We start from the raw sequence: 19,167 nt of genomic DNA, 5'->3' as shown, positions 1-19,167 counted from the left end.
AGTCGATATTACTTAACTTACCTGAAAAACGATATTTTTGTAGTCGATATTATGTCCAGTCGATATTTTGTCCAGTCTATATTAAAAACTCGATATTATGTCCAGTCGATATTTTGGAGTCGATATTTTGTCTCTATACCACAGAAGGCACTTACTCATTTTCGTATTCCAAGAAAGCACTTACTCATTTCGGTATTTACAGAAGGCACTTACTCATTTTGGTATTCACGGAAGGCACTTACTCATTTCGGTATTGACAGAAGGCACTTATTCATTTTGGTATTCACGGAAGGCACTTACTCATTTCGGTATTGACAGAAGGCACTTATTCATTTTGGTATTCACGGAAGGCACTTACTCATTTCGGTATTGACAGAAGGCACTTATTCATTTTGGTATTCACAGAATGCACTTACTCATTTCGGTATTCACAGAAGGCACTTACTCATTTTGGTATTCACAGAAGGCACTTACTCATTTTGGTATTGACAGAAGCCACATATTCATTTTGGTATTCACAGAAGTTAGGGCTCCTAACTTTGGGACTCCTAAATGCCTTCTGTGAATACCGAAAGTCTTAAAGTTAGGATTTTTCTCAGTTTAGGAGTAGTAAAGTTAGGAGTCCTTATAGTATTTACAGAAGGCATTTAGGAGTCCTAAAGTTAGGACTCCTGACTTCTGTGAATACCGAAATGAGTAAGTGCCTTCTGTGAATACCAAAATGAGTAAGGGGCAGATGTATCAAATCAATTTTTAGTCACAAAAGCTGCGATTCGCAAAAAAACAGCGTTTGCAACTAAAAATTCGCTAAATGGAATGTATAAAGAAAATTGTGTAGCAAAATTAAGGAATTGCAAAACGCAAATTGCGATTCCTTAAATGCTATGCATCAATCATTTAATTTTTGCGATTTCTCCTTAAGAAATCGCAAATTACCACCAACTTCAAGTTGGTGGTAATTTGCGAATTCTTTCACAAATGCACTTTTTGGCATTTGTGGAGGTGCCATATGGTGCACATACATGCCCTTAGGGCATGTATGTGTGCCATATGCGCACACATGTACATTTCAGGGGTGCATCAGAGTGTCCTTATGACACCCTTGCACCCTTGAAATTATTCTCAATTTGCAATTCTCAAATTTCGAATCGCAAATTGAGAATAACTTCCCATTCATTCCTATGGGCCTCCTGGCCCATAGAAATGAATGGGAAATTATTCCTTAATTGTGATTTCGCAATTTGCTATTCGCAAATAAGTAATATTAAGAAATCACTAAAATATTGCGATTCTTTAGATACATATCATTTTGTAATTCTCAAATAGCGATTCTCAAAAAATCGCTAATTGAGAATCGCAAATAGGTATTTTGATACATCTGCCCCAAGGTGCCTTCTGTGAATACCAACATGAGTAAGTGCCTTCTGTGAATACTAAAATGAGTAAGTGCCTTCTGTGAATACCAAAATGAGTAAGTGCCTTCTGTGAATACTAAAATGAGTAAGTGCCTTCTGTGAATACCAAAATGAGTAAGTGCCTTCTGTGAATACCAAAATGAGTAAGTGCCGTCTGTGAATACCAAAATGAGTAAGTGCCTTCTGTGAATACCAAAATGAGTAAGTGCCTTCTACGAATACCAAAATGGTAGTGTTTGGGATTTTGGCTTAAGTTAGTTCTGTGAATCTGGCCGACTGTTTCTAGTTCTACCTGAGCATTTCAGACCACTTTGCCTGAGCAAGCAGCTTTAAACATTGAGGCCACCCAGCATATAAGCTGCAGAGTAAAGTATTTTTAGCAATAAATTAAAGTGCATAATTGTTTGTAGTTCTATGTCCACATGGGAAAACATAATCACACCACACATAATGACACTCTACTCAATACAACATAAACACACCCCACATAAATCTACTCAATGGCACATACCAGCAATCCACATAAATGTACTCCACACCATAACACATCATTCCAATAAGCATCATTTTGGTCAGTGCTTTACAGTTCCACGCCACATAATTCAACTCCCCTCATTTCCAATACACATCACATAATTCCACACTAAACAACTTATTTCAAATACACAACACAATTCCACAACACACCACAGATGTACACATCATACCACAGCTAACAATTCCAATACAACTCACATAATTCCACTCCACACCCCATACATCCACTACACTCCAAACCAAAACACATAAGTAAAACACATTATCATTTACAACTCCAATAGCTCTAACTCTTGATAATGTGAGGCCTATTGCATTGCAAATGCTTGTTAGTTTGTTTACTGTAGTGTTCTCTGCTTGGGAACTTCAATCATTAATCCAAAAGGTTAATTCCAAGGTGAAGCCAAACGGGCTGCAAACAGCAACCATGGGGTTGGCGATTGCTACTAACTCCAGATGAGTATAAATGGAGCACTAGTTACAGCAATTTTCGAGAGCCAGTAACAGTGTGTGTTGGTGATGTGTGTTTGTGTCTGCAATAGCAGCGTTTTATCTTCGCAGCATTTTAGTACATTTCCATGTGTCTTTCAAAGAGGCTTCTAATGGAACATTAGTTGCATCCCCTTATGCACACCTGTGTCGCCTTGGTGTGGTCCCAAGGATTCCTTTCAAAAAGTGAATCACTCCTTTGTATGTTTTAAACTTTCAATTCTTTATTTAGTTTCCTTATCCATAATTGAAAATTCATGAAATTATTTTCATTTTAATTTTGTCATCAGTATATGGCATCATTGCTTCATTTCCTATGTATTTCGGGGATGGAGCCCTTCATCAGGGAGCATCGCTATGAAATCAAAAAGAATATTCTAAAACAATATACTATGAACATGATGTCATTGCTGTTCATGAAAAAACTGATCATGCATCGTGAACCCAGTGAACACATGTGAAAAAACCTATGTACCGTGTGTTAGGTGGTGTGAATTCAAGTCGCTGGTGCAAAAGAAAAAGGAAAAAGAACGAATCCGTTCCTCACTTAATTGTCAATGTGGAGTTGCCTCCACTCTGTAAGAAAAACTTGTGCGTAACGTGTCCGAAGTTTTTGAAAATGTAGACTTTGAGAAAGAGAGAACAATATCTGAATGCTGTACTCTAACGACTACTTTCCGGCTTGACAACAGGCCGCTGGTCGAGTCACTTACATGTCAGACGCGTGGCGTCCCTTTCCTAACGCCCCTTTCGCCTCCGGAGTTTGTGTGTAGTAAGCTATCTCCGTGTAGTGGGTAAAGACTTCCTGGTTTTGGCGTAAGCGACGTCCTGATTGGACGTCGTCGCCGATCACGTGATCGTATGAGCTAAAAGAAAGACTATACTGTGTGTTGATGTATTGTCACGAAAAAGTACTGATGTAAAAATAAAAAATGACGAGAATGTGTAAAATAAATATATCTATAACAATACATAATGTGAATAGTTAGGTTCATGATTTTCTCTCTGGAGTAAGTATTTGTTGTTATCAACTCCTTCTTTTTTGCTGACAGTCTCCAAGATTAGAAATTGTAATTGGGAGACATTGTGATGTTCTTCTGAAAAATGAAGCGCAACTGACGATTTTTGGTTGTGAGTCCTGATGTTGGACTTGTGTTCGTTAATTCGTGTCTTGATTTTCCTCTCTGTTTTTCCGACATATACTTTGCCGCATGGGCACTTCAACAAGTAAATGACATTTGGTGTGTCACATGTTGCATTGACATGCAATTTGATGTTGTATCCCTTCATGGGATGTGTGATAGTCGTACCTTTTATAATGTTATTACAGTTTCCACAATGCAGACATGGCCTGGTCCCTTTATAGATCGAGGGTGTCTCAGTTTCAGTTTTCAAGAGTTCTCCTAAGTTCTTACCCCTAGTAAACGAAAAGATAGGTGGATTATCAAAAATGGAGTTAAAATCAGGTTCTGCTTTGAGGATAGACCAATGTCTCCTGATAATCTTTTTGAAATTCAGACTGGATGTCGAGTATTTAGATACAATTGCTGTCCTGGCTTCATCTGTTTTTTTATGTTCCTTGAGATGGTCTGCTCTTTTCATCTGGCTGACCCGTTTTTAGGTCTTGCAGAGAGACCTATTGGGGTCAAACTAGAAAGCTAAAACCAGGCGGATTTTGCCGAGTGCATGTGTGTCCGTGCACGCGCTTTCCATGTGCTTCCGAGCCACCTGCCTGCTTCACACATCAAAGCCATCAGCCTCCCTCCCACCTCCCCCCTAATTGCTTTCACTTTCACGGCCGCGAGGCCATGAGCTACTTCAAAGGGATCCGCTCGCGCCCCCCCCCCGCCGCTTGCATTTCCCGTACTTGTTTATTGTTGTCCCTGTATCTGGTCTCGCTTTCTATTTCTCTTTATATCTATAACCTTCTCCTCTCACACTTCCCCTCTTATCGCCCTGTTGTCGCTCCTCTCTGCAATCATCTCTCCTCTTTCGCCTGCCCTCTGTCTTTATTCCGTCTAAAACACCCCTCTCTTCTCTCGCTTCCTTCTGTTTGACCGATATGCTTTGCATCCACAGCTGTAATTGCACTATACACATGGCCACTGGAATATGCATCAGGGGAGGGCCAAATACTGCAACAGCCTTGAGTAAACTATGCAGGAAGAAAAGGGACATGTTTGCCACTGCGCAGCAGCATGCGTGATAGCTTTTTGTTGTAGTAACTTTTGGTCCGTTTGAGTTAGAAACCAATAGTGTGTTGTTAGCATCAGCACATTAAGAAGAGAATGTTGGATTGCGTGGCAAATCTATGATTAGGTGGAAATCGATACATTTCTAGTGGCCCTCACTTACCCCCTGACAAGACCTATTAACTTTGCCAGTAAAGTTTACTACATACCCTTTAAATAACAAGTATTGCCATAGACAATAGGTCTAGTTTCATTAGCATGGCCTCCTTTCACTCTCTTTGTTTTTGCACAACGCCAAGCTCTTAGGGCCCCTCAAAACCAGGCGCGTAATATAGGCTCATGCAGGGTGCGTAATTTAACCCTGAGGCTTCTGGTACGCACATCGGCATGTTAACAGAAATCACAACAGCGCCACCCATGCAGGGGGCTTAATTTAACCCTGAGGCTTCTGGTACGCACATCGGCGTGTTAACAGAAAGCACAACAGCGCCACCCATGCAGGGGGCTTAATTTACGCCGGTGTACCATGCTCCCAGAAATCCATAGGTGGGGAGCTTTGACACCAGCCACAGACCCCTTTCATCCCAGAGAGGTGCCTGGAAACCGCCGAGCTGTAGGAATTGCTTTTTTAGATGGATGAAATCCCAAAAGCTCAAAACGCCTCTGCTGCTACCCTGCCGGTAGCCTGTATTTTCAAGCAGCACCCTCCCTTCACAAATCAACACACTTCCTGACTGGACATGGGCTATTTGAGATGCTGTGCGCTTTTGTTCCAATAGTTGCTGCTAAATATGTTTACAAAGAGCCCTACAGCTAGGCTTCTGGAGTGAGCAACCTGCGCAAGATCACACATGCTAGCCAGCAAATGTTATAAAACGGTCTCAGTGAGAATGCAGACAACGTAAAAAGCCCCCCCAGATGCGAGTCCCTATTCCTAATGGGAGTGACAGCATCCGATATAACTCAAAATACATACCAATTAGCACCCGTCTGTAAGGATTAACACAACAAACACATGAAATAAACACTGCAGAATGCATGAACACATAACAAATGAACCCTTATTCAGGACTCTATGACTAGTATTGGGCTCCCGTAGCCTGGCCGCTCTCCTCCTCCTCAATCTTATCTTGTAACATTTGCATTTCATTCAAAGACTGCAAGCACGTCAGACTCTGTTTCCCCGAGGTCACCTATTACCTCTTCTTCCTTCTCTGACTTTAGAGTGGGAGAGCCCCCCCTCCACTCCCCCCCCCAAGCTGTTTGTCCTGTGTTCGACTTCTACGAAAACCACACGCCCATCTGGTTTATTTAGCTCTATTGCGATTGGAGGGGGTCCAGCAGGATTCCGGTGCAAGCTACTATACCAGCACTTATAAAATTCAGAAAATATTCATACAACAAAAGGTGAGATGTGGAAAGAGGGTATTGTAGTGGACACTGCTGCATTACTTGGACATGGACAGGTTGAATATTTGAATATATTGGTTGGGTGTGAAGTGAAGTGGCACAGCACAAATTCAACCCCCCGCCCCAATCCCACAGCCTAAATAAACCAGCCCAGGAGGGGTTGGGCCCCCTGAGTTACACACTTCGCATTGGGTCTGGAGCGTGTGCTTCCTGCTGGCACTTGTTTTATTATCTCTTCCTCCGCATCGCTGGCTCGCTCTGCCTCTGTCTTGCTCGCCCCTCCGCGTCAACAGAGAGTCTTGCGGTCCTTATTGTCACCTCGGCTTGCATTCACCCCTCAAGAGCTGGGTTTTAACCGTGGCTTTGGCATTTGATCAAATATTGTGAACTTCTTTACAAATGTTACAGTCCACATTCACGAGTCACCAACCTGTCTCGCTGGCCGGTAATGTGCCACGCAAACGCCTCTGCGTGAAGCAGTCACGACTGCGGGCCATAGCTGGCCTGGGACACACGCATAACCCAGCTGCCCAGAGCCCTTACTAGATTCAGTGAGCGTGGTCCCTGGTCGCAGCAAGTACTGAGCTGCACCCACGCAGAGCTGGCACCCGACTACGAGCCTGCTCTTTCCAGGTTGTGGCCAGGGCCTGCATGCAGGAATACTGGAGGTGCAGCGCACTGTAATTAGCCATATTCACATTCCAGAACGAGGCCCTTGGTATTTGTGCTTTTGATTACTGCATGGGACTCAAAGTGGCCCCGACCGCTTGCACATCTGCTGCATTTTATTTCTTGCATGCTATAAACAGGGCTCCTGGTTTTATGGCATTTTTTTTTTATAATTTCCCAATGTATTTATCCATATTTATTTTCTGGCCATCTTACTGGTATTTATCCATATTTATTATGTGTTTTGTGAATTAATGAAGGTGTAAAATGTTATATTTCGGCATTTAACTGATAAACATGCACACTTACTTTGGTGCCTGTTGTGTTTTACCAAAATAAGCAGCCAAATATAACATTACAACACATAACAATAAACCCGCAGGTAAATTTTTTACCACCAGCCGTCAGTGCACGCTTTCACCAGGCAGACACCACCAGCCGTCAGTGCACGCTTTCACCGGGCACAAATGCCACCAGCCGTCAGTGCACGCTTCCACCACACACACACCACCAGACGTCAGTGCAGGTTTCCAGACACACACACCACCGGCCGTCAGTGAACACTTTGCCACCAGGCACACACACCACCAGCCGTCAGTGCACGCTTTCAACAGGCACACACACAACACCAGCCGTCAATGCACACTTTCACCAGGCACACACACCACCAGCCGTCAGTGCATGCTCCTACCAGGCACACACACCACCAGCCTTCAGTGCACACTTCCAGACACACACACCACCAGCCGTCAGTGCATGCTTTCAACTGGCACACACACACCACCAGCCATCAGTGCACGCTTTCACCAGGCATACACACCACCGGCTGTCACTGCACACTTTCACCAGGCACTGACACCATCAGTTGTCAGTGCACGCTTTCACAGGGCACAAACACCACCAGCCATCACTGCACGCTTTCACCGGGCACAAACACCACCAGCCGTCAGTGCACGCTTCCATCAGACACCCACCACCAGACGTCAGCACCACGACATTATCACTCAGCACCACCACAGCACCACTCAGCACCACCACAGCATCACTCAGCACCACCACAGCACCACTCAGCACCACCACATTATCACTCAGCACCACAACAGCACCACTCAGCACCACCACCCCATCACTCAGCACCACCACAGCATGACTCAGCGCCACCCCAGCATCACTCAGCACCACCACAGCACCACTTAGCATCACCACATCATCACTCAGCGCTACCCCAGCCTCACTCAGCACCACAACATTATCACTCAGCACCACCACATTATCACTCAGCACCACCACAGCATCACTCAGCATCACTCAGCACCACCAGAGCATCACTTGTCGTCACCACAACATCACTCCGCGCCATCACAGCATCAATCTGTGCAACCATTCAACAACAACTGGTTCAAATATGTTCTCTCAATGTTTTAAGCTTTATTACAAATGTCACAAAAAGATGTTAATATTTCACTTCTGTTCTTGGATTTTCATCACAATAAAATACACTGAACATAATCTTCACAAAAGTTATTTACAAAAGTTTAAGCTATTGCCATTATAAATTACAATCACTTTTATTTAAGTATTAATTATTTTAAAAAAAATCCATTGTTATTTGTAATATCAATACATCTAAGTCACGTAAATACAAAACATGTTGCATTACAAATGCTATAGGTGTCACATTTGCGAAAGTTATAACTATTGGCATTGTAAATGACAAAGCTATTAATGTAGCTATTTTCAAAACCAACACATAAATAAAAAAATTGTCATTTACAAGACCAATAGCTCAAACTTTCCTAATGCGAGACCTATTGCATTGCAAATGCTTGTTTGGCTGTGGTAATAATTTCAATGGGATATCCTCTTGCGATGAACCTTTCTCCCATTTCTTCAATCCTTTGTGTGGCTTTTGTGGGGTCCGATGTTATCCTCTTTACTCTCATCATTTGAGAAGTAGGAATCCGTATCCGCCCGGGCTCTGCGCTGATCCTTTAATTGAGCCCGCATCCTTCCCGTGAGCTCCGGTGGCCGGCCCTAAGATGGCGGGCGACGCCCGGCGCCGATCGTCCCGCTCCCGTTCCACCATCGGCGGATCAGAACCAGCTGCACACCAGCGCGGAGCGACATCAGGCGGAGGCGGTTCAGCAGAGAGGGATCTCTGGTGTCCCCACGCATTTGTGCAGCAGACTCGGGTCGGCTGCGCCTGACCCGAACATGGCGGCCACTTCAGATTCTATGGTGGCGCTATCGGATCTCCGCGGGAGGCCTTCATTGTTTAACCCGCCCCTGCCTCCACATGACGGATGTGTTGCACTGCGGTGGGATCGGTGTCCACTGGGAGGTAACGCTTTGTATTTCATCCTTGCATTAGTGACAGGACGCTGCCTCCCCCAGGCACGCTGCTCCCCATTGTCTTCATGTCCCCTACAACACCGACTGTGCTCTCCTAACGGCAGGGTGCACTCCACGCGCTCGCCCCCCGCCTGACGACCCTGCTTTCTGGTTGGAATCCATCTTGGCTTTCGGCAACTGGCCCCATGACTCACGCTGCTTGGTCATTGGGCCTTTTTGTGACCTGCACACAGCAAGGGCCTTCAACCCGGTATCCAGTACTGCTCCATGATACTCCTCACAGGGCGACGTTTGCTCCTCCACGGCAAGCCTTGCGTCACTTGCTCTTCTGACCTGTTCACGCCAGGGGGTCGCTCCTGCGCTCCCCGTGTTCTGCACTACCTGGGAGCTGCTGAGAGGCGGGGGGACTGGTGCTGGTGTCTCTACTAATCTCCACCTCAAGCTATTACCCCTGTGGAAACTGAAGCGGACCCCCACCTTCTTGGACGTCATCACCTTCCTGGAGGGTCCGCCTTATGCCACCAATGAAAAAGTCTTCCAATGGGCGGTGCGGGAGCCTGCGTCACTACACTCTGTTGTCTCAACTCTGTGGCCTCAACTCTAAAGCTACCTTTGTATGATGCCCGGTGGAGCTACCTCACGAACCATAGGGGAGATTAACTTTGGACTCCCTCCTTTGACTATCACCTACCTAGCCGGACTTCGGGCAAACGCTCCTGCGTCTCTCCTGACCTTATCTTCCCCCTCTCTCTTCCCCCAACCCTCTCCCCTCTCTGCTCCTACTCTTTCCAGCTTCTGTCCTCTGCCATCACCTGCCCCTGCCCCTTGTCCCCACCCTGTTTCTGAGTGAACCTCTTCCCTCAACACTTGAGACCAAACTATTTTGTCTGATGCCCGATGGAGCGACCTGGTTTAGCTACAGGGGAGATGGGCCATGGATTCCCTCCTTGGTCGGCACCTACCCAGTCGGTCTTTAGACAGACTTCCTTTCGTCTCTACGGTTGTCTCTTCCCTTATCCTCCCTTTTTCACCTCCCCTACCCCGCTACTTTTCTCTCTCCTTTCTCTCCTCTCCTAATGTGTTGCTGATTGCTTGACTTAATGTGTAATTGTTGATCTTTTTCTATTATATTGTTGAACCACATTGTTCCACTTTCGTCTCTCCTGTCCTCTCCTCCCGCATCCTCCCTCTATTTTATGTCTCTCCTTCTCTCCTCTCTAACTGTATTGAGACTGAACTACTTTGTCTGATGCCCGATGGAGCTACCTGGTTTAGCTATAGGGGAGATGGGCCGTGTATTCCCTCCTTAGTCGTCACCTACCCAGTCGGTCTTCAGACAGACTTCCTTTCGTCTCTCCTTGTTGTCTCTTCCCCTATCCTCCCTTTCTCACCTCCCCTGCCCCCTCTACTACTTCTCTCTGTCCTTTCTCTGCTCTCCTATTTGTATTGCTTATTTTTTGATGTATTGTGTAATTTGTTGAACTTGTTATGTTACATTGTTGATTCTCATGTAAAGCGCTCTGATACCTTCGGGTCTGGCCAGCGCTATATAAATCTCTTTTAAATAAAAATAAATAAAAAAGGGGTTGTTTTAGAGCGGTCTGATGAAAGCTGTTATAATGTAATGTGTTGTTTTTGTCGGTGCTTTTTCGATAGATGTCGGTTTCCAAGCCATTTGCAGATAGAATCACTTCTACATCTAAGAATGTGATCTTCTTGTCAGAGATCTCCCATGTGAGTTGAATCCTTTCATCAATCATATTCAGTTGTGTCAGTGCATTTACCAGTAGTTCTTTTGAGTTTTTCCAAATGATAAAAATATCATCTATATATCTTACAATCATTTTTAAGTTGGATGTCCAGTCGGGGTTACTCAGAATGTTTTCTTCTTCGTATGTCTTCATAAAGATGTTCGCATACACAGGTGCTGCGCAATTCTCCATGAACGTGCCCATGAGTTGCTGATACCAGTTGTTTTTGTATTTGAAGTAACTTTGGTATAAAGTAAACTCCATGAGTTTCATCAGGAAGGTTTGCATAGGTGGTTCAAGGTTGGTCGCTAATATCGCTTGTTCCATAGCTTCTAGCCCCGAACCATGCGGGATTGAAGTGTATAGTGACTTTACGTCGGCTATACATAATAGTAATTGTTCATCTTGTTTGATCTCAATGGTTCGAAGTCTTAACAGAAAGTCCGTCATATCTTTAATGTAGGTGGTCATCTGTTTAACTGTGGGTTGCATATACTTGTCTAAAAACTGTCCAATAGGTTCATGTAGGCTCCCTCTCGTGGAGACTATGGGTCTTAGCGGAGGATCTTCCAAGTTCTTATGAACCTTAGGCATCATGTAGAAAATTGGGCTCCTAGGATTCTGTTTTATCAGAAAGTTCTTTGATCTCTCTTTGATTACACCATTTATCTTTAGCCGTCCTAATGATATCTTCCAGTGTTTTCATGTATTCATTAGTAGGATTCCTCTCCAATAGCGCATAAGTGGTTACATCTGATATGTGCTCTTGTGTTTTAGTTTCATACAAACTGGTGTTCATTTTATTCAAACCTCCTCCTTTATCTGCTTTCACGCAGGTGATTAGTTTGTTATTGGCCAATTTTTTTGAGAGTTCCTATGTCTTTGTTCATGATGTTTACGATGCATGATCAGTTTTTTCATGAACAGTAATGACATCATGTTCATAGTATATTGTTTGAGAATATTCTTTTTGATTTCATAGCGATGCTCCCTGATGAAGGGCTACATGCCCGAAATGCATAGGAAATGAAGCAATCATGCCATATACTGATGACTAAATGAAAATGAAAATAATTTCATGAATTTTCAATTAAGGAAAAGGAAACTAAATAAAGAATTGAAAGTTTAAAACATACAAAGGAGTGATTTACTTTTTGAAAGGAATCCTTGGGACCACACCAAGGCGACATGGGTGTGCATAAGGGGATGCAACTAATGTTCCATTAGAAGCACAAAAGCAAGTGTTTTACTGACGTCCATGGCAAGAGGTGTTACCCTTATAGCACCCAGAATTTACAAGACAAATAACACAATTTTGTTTAAACGATACCCAGGCTGTGCACCAGTCTTCAAATGTGTTCTTCAGTCTTTCAAAGAGGCAGCATTACCCCAACCTTTACCTACAAACGATGTTTTCACAAAGCGCCTACCGCTTTAAATACTGAGGCTTCAGAAGGAGCCGGGGCTGCGCTGAAAAATACTCTGCATATTGATTTGTCGAAACAGCATTTACAGACATCTAAGGAGTTTTACTGCTGGCTTCAGCGCCTGCAAAAGTGGGGTTTCAGCCCTGCTAAAGTAAGGGGTGTTTCCAGCCTACACAACAAGCTAACATTTCGCAAGGGGGGCAAGAACTTTCAGTCACCCACGGAGGTGGACAAAGATGAAGCTCAAAAAGTCCCTAAAAGCCGCTGTAACTAGATATTGACTGACCCCGAACGCCAACAATGCCAGCCACTGGGCTGCAAACAGTAATCTGTGTGTTACAGTGTGGTGCTTCGTATCCGAAATAGGAATGCTTTACTGTCAGGGTCGGCGGGCCGACTTACTGGAAATCAAGAGGATTCATGCCCGGTCCTGCCTCAAAAAGGAGGGCTGCCTTTTTTTTATACAACTCGAACCAAAGTTATAGGGGCGCTTTACAAGAGCACAAGTTACATTACATTTGAACATGGGGTGGCGGGGGACACTAAGTGATTTGCCCAGAATCACAGGATATTAAGCCAATGCAAAGACTCGAACCTGGTTCCCTGGCTTTAAAGTCCGCAGCTGTGGCCGCAACGCCGCATCCTCTTTTCAGATGCACAAATCTCTCTCGAATTATTTACTTGGTTCAATTCTACAGCCCAGCTGAACTAAAAAGAACTTTTTTTTAAATGTTTTAAATTCTTTTCTGCTACCTCGTTTTAACAACACATGCAATGTAACGATTACTTCATTCAATGGTACTCAACTAACAGACCTGGGTAGTGAGGGAGCTCCCAAGTCGCGAGTCCAGTACGTGATTTACAGCTCACCGCAGGGCTCGCGGCTCAAGTTCCACCGCATGGATAATGCATGAGAGGCTGTTCCCAGGCCACCCCTCCTGTTGCCTTCGCACACGGATCATCAGACCACATTGTGGCAGAGAGCGAGTGACAGACAGGTCATCCAAGGAAGCTGGGCGACAACAGGCTACCACAACATGCACTGAGGCGGTAAACGATGCGGGTCCCTCCCCGCAGTGCAGGGGGCTCTTTGGGCTTCTGGTTCATGTCAGTGTGCGAGGCAGGAAGTGAAAGTCCCTTGAGGCCCTGCCCGGGCGTGCACGTGCGCACCACCCAATTAGAGACCGCGCCGCTGGACATGGCGTGCGCGGCACGCAAAATTTTATTAATGGGGAGGGCAAGAGGCCGCCGCCGTGCACACCATTTAATTCATGATTGAACTTCAATCATGAATTAAATGGTGCACGTGGGCTCACAGACTTGAGGCTTGCTTGATGGCTCCGCTGAGACTGAGTGAGGGGGGCCCCTGGAGCACGGCGTCTGCAGGGGCCTGTGTTACGCCCCTCTAGGACCCTCGACCGGCTCCAGAGGGCCCAAAGGCATACCGGCGGAGTTGGGCTACTCAAAGATATTGTGGAGGGATTCCTAAAATGCATGGGCATGCTAAGCCTGAAGTACTAGAAAAATACCATAAAGGGCTATACCTAGCAATAGCCCCAATACCATTACCAAATAATCAGTCAGTTGGCAGTGAAGAAAGTTCAATCGTTTATTAAGCAAAATACTCTATAGAGTAGCCTCTCCTACCATCACCCATCAGGTGCGCGGAGAAACTGTTGTCTTGCATTCAAACATGAGGTTATGTACTTTTCGGTTCAACACATATAATCACTGTAAAAGAAAAAACACCAGTTGGCCCTCGAGCTCCAGGGAAGGACCATATTTGGCATACATGATTAGTTCAAAGCTTAACTATTTATTACTGGGAAGGTCAGGAGGGGTGACTCTCTTTCGTCTTGGTGCCAGGGAGTGTAGGCACGGCGCCTCCAGGAATGCGCCTATCGCACCCAAAGCCAGATGCGACCTTGAATCCCAGGACAGTCGAGAAAACAGCCTACGTTCAGCTGCTCACAGTAACTCAGATGAACTGAGGCTTGACAACTGCCGGAGATTAACTCGTGATCACAGCCCGTGTCTGAGAATAGGTTCGAAAATGGTGTCTGTATGGTTCTCGGCCTACTCTGTTAGCAGCAGATCCACAAGGAGCGAATAAACGTTTCTCCTCCCAGCAGAAGCATATACATATGTATTCATGTATGTATCAAGCAAAAAGGGTGTATAGATGCATCATGCTAACATAATATAGGTCCGATACTCTGTATGTATGGGAAATCTATTTTTATCCCTCAGAACGATCCTTTTAGTATGATGTAGCTAACTAAAACACCTCAATCTTCGAATATTCCTTCATCAATCTGCATTAAATCTTTGAGCTCCTGCTGAACTAACTGAGCCTTTACTGCTGCTGGGGATGGACCGGTTAGAGAGGAGGTGAGTTTAGTTGTGCAATAAGAGCAACATGCAGGTCCACATTGTACACAAAGGCAACATGTGAATATGATACTGGCTACACCTGCCAGCACTATCAAAATTTTCCATCCCCAAGTTGACAACAAACCCCAGAACCAACCAGAAAGAGACCACTTACCAGTCTCTATATGTATCTCGGAAGCTAAATGATGTAGCTTCTGGATAGCCAAATGGACGGAGGGGGCGGAGTCAGGAATATAAACACAGCAGGAACTGCCGATCACACGGCATGCTCCTCCTCGATCTGCCAAGATAACGTCTTTCATTCGAAAATAGAGAAGATCCTACTCTCATTGCCGGCGACATCTCAGCTTTCTGAGTTGGACCTCAGCCCGGTAATATGCCCCGTTGAGCTATCCTCCTTTGGCCCCTTTTCAGAGGCAGAGGTCACAAAAGTTTTGAAGGGGATGAAGAGTGGGTCTCCTAGTGACCCAGTGCCCATGAAATATCTTAAACTAGTGGCAGACACTTTATCCTCCCCGCTGTCTGACCTCATTAATCTTTCAGTATCCCAGGGCACAGTGCCTCAGAGATGGAAAAAGGCGGTGGTAAAAGCACTACTGAAGAAACCAGGCTTAGACTCTTCTAACGTGGCCAACTTTAGGCCGATCTCACTTCTGCCCGGCTTTTCTAAAGTCGCAGAAAAGTTGGTCAATCGTCAACTTTCTTACCATCTTGAGTCCCATCATCTGCTGGGAGACTCCCAGACGGGCTTCCGCCCTGGTCAGGGAACGGACACAGCTTTATTGGCTGTAGTGGAGGAAGCTAGGAGCATTCTTGATTCAGGAGGGTCAGTGGCAGTGATCCTCCTGGACTTGAGTGCTGCCTTCGACACCGTCAGTCATCAGGTGCTCCTCCAACGCCTGTCAGAGGTGGGTGTGACAGGGCTGGCTTTGAAATGGCTCAAATCCTTCCTCTCCAGCCGTTGTTATCAAGTTTGGGAAGGGGTAGAGCAGTCAGCCTTGTTCCCTCTTCAATGTGGAGTCCCGCAGGGCTCATCTTTAAGCCCTACCTTATTTAACATTTACATGACTCCGTTTGAAAGAGTGGTCGCCCCTTCAGGAGTTAAGATCATCAGTTATGCTGATGACACTCAGCTGGTGGTAGGGCTCACCCAGTTGGTGGAACAACCTGAAGTCCTTCATGACTGCCTTGCCAATGTCCATCGTTGGATGTCCCACTCTGCCCTCAAGCTAAATGGGGAGAAAACTGAGCTAATGCTCCTGGGAAAATCCAGTCCCTCTATCATTGCTAGCTGCTGGCCTCGGTCTCTGGGCAACCCTCCATCCCCCAAGAAGGAGATCAAGACCTTGGGAGTATGGTTGGAGGAAGATCTGTCCCTTAAGACCCACGCCAGGAAGACCGCAGGGGTGTGTTTCGGCTTGCTTCGGTCAGCTCGCAAGGTTTTACCACTGCTCCCTGATCCAGCAAGGAAGCTTTTGATTCGTGGTCTAATCTTGTCGAGGCTTGATTACGGCCACGCGGTGTTTCTCGGTGCCCCCGAAGCGACTCTGAAAACCCTCCAACAGGTACAAAATGCAGCCGCTAGAGTGTTGATGGATGTTCCCAGAAGACATTCAGCTGCTCCGGCCCTGAAAACGCTTCACTGGCTCCCCGTTAGGGAACGGGTGAAGTTTAAGGCGCTGTGCACTGCCCATAAAATTCTGCATGGGAAGGGCCCACCGATTCTTGCCCCCATGGTACGCCCCTATAAGCCCACACGCATACTGCGTTCGGACCAAAGACATCTCCTGCAGTCAACTAGAGTAAAGAGAGCTCGCTCTGGGGGTAGGCGTTTCTCAGTGCAAGTGGCGGCACTGTGGAACTCCCTCCCCTTTAAGATCCGTTCAGAGCCTAAGATCCTACTCTTTAGGAAACTTCTGAAGACCCATCTGTTTCCAGTGTAGTGATCGTTTGGTGCTTCTTCTTGTTCTGTACTGCGCCGGGATGCCCCTGGGTAACTGAGCGCATTATAAATTTTATATAATAATAATAATAATAAACCATATGATTTTGAAGGGAAACGAGTCTGGTCGCCTGTGGCTCTACTGTCAGATTAGTCAATATTCGAGTAGTAGTGTTAATTACCCCTTCAACTACTCTGGACAATTGTTGTGCTTCTTTGCTGGTTATAATAGGTCCCCAAATGAGAAATACTCCTTTTATGTCGGTAAAATGCTGCAGTGGAGTATCTGTCTGATCTATATCGGTAGTGTCTATCCCTCTTTTATTTCTCCTAACAAGCACACTTCGTTTATCTAAGCAGTGATCCTTGTGATAATTAGAAGGGGCAATATAGACTGGAGGGTACAGGATGGACAGGTAGCAACGTCCAGCCCAACCTCGGGGAAGCCAAGTATAGGCATTTCCTCCACAGGCAAAATATACATTAGGAGGGGTTAACAACGGAGGACTGCTAAAAGTACATAACTGATAAGTGTAATTACATTGGCTCTCTCCTACTGATATGTATCCTACTCCCTGAACCCAGAACGCGGAGGTACTATTTAGTATAGGCACTGGAATAGCCCTATCTTCAGTAACATTACGGACTTGAAAATGTTGAAAATACTGAGTGAAATTAAACTCAACAAAATCCAAAATCTCATTTTTCAACCAAGTGTTATTTTCATACGTTGTATACATATTCATACATGTATTCGGATCTAAGGTTCCTTCTCCACTATTCCCTTCTGGGTCAAATCCTTGATGAACCTTAATATATGCTAAAATCATTTCATAATCTTTTTCCGAAAACCTTTGAGTGTCCACAGTATAATTCATATACATCATTGAAAGTAATTTAAACCACACCTCGCAACTCCCCAGATAAGACAAGGGTGGGGATATGAATAAGTCGTGCTTGTGCATAACAGATGGTAAAAGACCACGAACCCAAAACCCAACAATTTGTAGTATTGGTGGCACTGTGTGCTTGATGAAGCATTTAAACAGATACATTTTTCACATAAGTCTGACGATGCCTTTCCTTATGTAGGGCTAAAGTATAAAACACATGTTACGGATGTGGGGCAGTTGTTCCTAAAACAGTATGCATAGGGTGGTGAAATTCTAAATGTATGAATACTCCCATTAATGTGATTAGTAATATTGCCATAACAACTATACGTGCAATTTTAACATGTTGGGTCCAAGTGGAAAAGACAGGCATATTTGCAGGGAAATAATGTGGTACTAAAGGACGTTCCTCTTCAGGAACAAAACAAGCAAAGGGATACATACTAAAAGTCCAAAAATAAACTAGGGCGATGCAGTCCAACCTGCCAGAGGGTGCTTCTTTCCTGTGTCCGTTTAGAGCCTCATAGGCAGGCTCCTATCGTTCATCACAAATAATACCAAAGCAAGCTTCTCAAGTTGGAGTTATGTTCTCACACAACCCTTGAGGAAAACACAACCTGGGCTTCTTTAATCAAGAAATTCAGTCTTTCTTTCTGAACAGAGCAAGCAAATTTGCAAGGCACTCAGGGTGTTCAGTCCAGTGTCTCGCTCAGTACCCCAGGAGCGCATCTAACAAACATTCGTGGAACAGGTCTGTACCCTATCACTCATGTCTCTCTCTATCTCCTACCATATTCACCTGGGGTACCGCGTTATTTTCTGGGCCGTAGGTTGTATCGAGCATGGCTAGGCACTTCATGATCAGAGAACAAAACAGAGGGTGATGAATCCAATGAAACAGGGGTACTGTGAGCCTCTCGTTCGACTGTTAGGGCAACAGAATCTGGGGCAATCACTTGTGCCGATGACAGAGCCCCTTCTGAGCCCGGGACACCTTCTCCTTGCCCTCCGCCAATTACCTGGGCACCAGAAAAAGGGACAAAACGAGGAACTTGCTCACCTTCCTGGGTCAGAACCCCTTCCTAGATTCGCTGATCATGTGGAAGCGTGAGGGGTTGTTTTTTCAGATGTGACACATGGATCCAGTGTTGCTTGACGTTCACCTTTACTGTCGTCCGCGTGGCCAACAAGACTTGAAATGGTTCAGACCAACAGGGATCCAAGCTGAATTTTCGCTGATAATTACGGACCAGGACCCAATGTCCTGGCTCCAAGCGATGTCCGAGACCCTCCGGCAGGGGCTGCACGACTGCTGAGACCTGTTGATGAATGGAACGGAGATCTTTAGTCAAAGCATACAGATAGTCTGTCAACATAGGATACTCTATATTACGAAATATTCTGGGTCTCGGGACGCCCCAAACATTTGCAGGGCGCCCAAAAATAACTTCATACGGGGATAAGCCAGAGCGAGAATGTGGGGTAACCCGTATTGACATTAATGGCAGCGGTAGAGCTTCTGGCCACTTCAATCCGGTACTTTCTTGAATTTTTGCTAATTTGAGCTTCAGTATCCCATTATACTTCTCGACCAACCCAGCGGACTGGGGATGTCGAGCCGCAAGGAATTTCTGTTTAATCTGTAATCCATTACAAATGTGACTGATGAGATCTGCATTAAAGTGTCTCCGTTATC

This window comes from Lissotriton vulgaris, chromosome 7 (assembly GCF_964263255.1).
Source record: "Lissotriton vulgaris chromosome 7, aLisVul1.2, whole genome shotgun sequence".
In the NCBI taxonomy this organism is placed as follows: domain Eukaryota; kingdom Metazoa; phylum Chordata; class Amphibia; order Caudata; family Salamandridae; genus Lissotriton; species Lissotriton vulgaris.
The sequence above is the reverse complement of the archived record's forward strand: the minus strand, read 5'-3'. Positions refer to the sequence as shown.